Source organism: Antennarius striatus, chromosome 16 (genome assembly GCF_040054535.1).
Source record: "Antennarius striatus isolate MH-2024 chromosome 16, ASM4005453v1, whole genome shotgun sequence".
NCBI classification, from domain to species: Eukaryota; Metazoa; Chordata; class Actinopteri; order Lophiiformes; family Antennariidae; genus Antennarius; species Antennarius striatus.
The window spans coordinates 18476321-18478469 of NC_090791.1; the positions used below are offsets into that span (position 1 = coordinate 18476321).

The following is a 2149-nucleotide window of genomic DNA, read 5'->3' on the forward strand; positions in this document are numbered from 1 at the left end:
TTTCTCTCTCTCTATAGAGCAGGGGTCACCAAATGGTGGACCGCGGTCTGGATCCGGAGCGCGTGATGGTTCTGTCCAGACCCGTGACCACTCCATGACAAATTCATACAGATCGCAGTCACTGATCTTTATGACTTCCTGTTGCGGTAAGCGTTTTCCGTCACTACCTGTTGTGTTTGACTGCGGCGTCTTGGTTCGCTTTCGTCACACAATCACTGTTAATATCTTGTCATTTTAGAATTGAAGAGTAAGCTAGTTGTTTCTCTCCATCTCAAAACTTGATAGCGAAAGCTCTCACATATTTCAGCTAACCTTTTACAAACTGTTTTATTAAAGTAATCGTCCGTACTTCAGAGCTAGCTCAGTTTATCTTTGTTGCTAACTATGGCTACGCTTCCCTCTGTCCACTCTCCTCCCTCTCCTTCTCTCTGCTGCTCAGTCTGTCGGATGTATAGTTTTTCCCACGCTTCCTTCAGCGAAAGGGGCATCTGCACGAAGTGTAGTGCTTTTTCTCGGATGTAAGCAAGACTTAGTCAATTGGAGGCACTGGTTCGCTCCTTAGCTGAAAACATAGCTGTGCCACCTAGTCAGATAGCTTTAGCCGGAGCGGACCCACCAGCTCACGCTAGCCACTCCCCAGCTCAGGTTAGCCGTCCTCCAACAGCCCCCGAGCAGGAGCAGTGGGTGACTGTTCGTAGGAAACATAGTGGCAGGCGAAAGCCTCGGGTTCACCACCAATCCCCGCAACCACTCGATATCTCGAACAGCTTTTCCCCGCTCAGCGACACACCCGCTGAGGAACCTACTCTGGTGATTGGAAGCTCTGTGGTGCGGCACGTTAAACTAGAGACACCAGCGACCATAGTCAAGTGTATCCCGGGTGCCAGAGCGGGCGACATCGAGTCATTTTTGAAACTGCTGGCTAAAGATAAACGTACATATAGTAAGATAGTAATCCATGTCGGCGGTAATGACACCCGGTTACGCCAATCGGAGGTCACAAAAATTAACATTCAGTCGGTGTGCAGCTACGCAAAAACAATGTCGGACTCCGTAGTGTTCTCTGGTCCCCTTCCCAATCTGACCAGTGATGACATGTTTAGCCGCATGTCTTCACTCAACCGCTGGCTGTCTAGGTGGTGTCCTGCTAATGACATTCAGTTTGTTGATAATTGGCGGACTTTTTGGGGAAAACCCGGTCTCATTAGGAGAGACGGCATACATCCCACTTGGAATGGCGCTGCTCTCCTGTCAAAAAATCCTACCACTTTTATTTCTGCCCCAAAACCATGACCCAGAGTTGAGACCGGGATGCAGAGTCGCAGTCTTAAACAAGTCTCTGCACTCCTAGAACGGTCACCACTGTACCTTCACCCACTGTAATGCTACCCACTGTAATGTTACCCACTACACTTTCACCTACTGTATTGTCACCCACTGTACACACCATTGAGACTGTGTCTGTCCCTCGACCATTTAAAGTTAATTCATGCAAATTCAAGTCATTTCAAGTCCAGAGGAAAGCAACTGGACATCCAAATTTAATAAAAATCAAAACCAGGACTTCAACAGCTCCGGAGTACAAAACAATAAAATGTGGTCTCCTAAATATTAGATCTCTGTCTTCAAAAGCTGTTTTAATCAATGACATTATATCAGATTATCAAATAGATTTATTCTGTTTAACGGAAACCTGGCTAAGTGAGGATGAGTATTTTTCCCTAAATGAAGCTACTCCTCCTAGTCACCTAAATTATCAGATCCCTCGAGTCTCAGGCAGAGGTGGTGGAGTTGCATCAATTTTTAATTCCTCGCTAGAATTGAGCCCTAAACCAAAAATTATCTTCAATTCATTTGAAAGTCTTAGTCTGAGCCTATCAAACCCAATCCAGAAACTACTTCAGCCCCTAATTGTGCCTAGTATTCCATCAAGTCTCCACAGCAATGATTTTATGAATTTCTTCAATAATAAGATCCTGCTCATCAGAGACAAAATTAATGGTGTCCTATCCTCAAACTCTGGTCCTTCTTTAGGTCCCTTAGATCAGGAAAACACACAGCTGACTCCTGAACCCTTTGGTTCTATGGATGTCTTTTCTCCAATACAGATCAATCAGCTGATTAAAATAATCTCCTCAGCTAAACCATC

The 2149-nt window shown here is 45.3% G+C and overlaps 1 pseudogene; it reads left to right on the forward strand.

The window, feature by feature from the left end:
- The first annotated feature begins 384 nt into the window (after nucleotides 1-384).
- Nucleotides 385-1269, forward strand: LOC137609429 (uncharacterized; annotated as a pseudogene).
- Nucleotides 1270-2149: the final 880 nt, after the last annotated feature.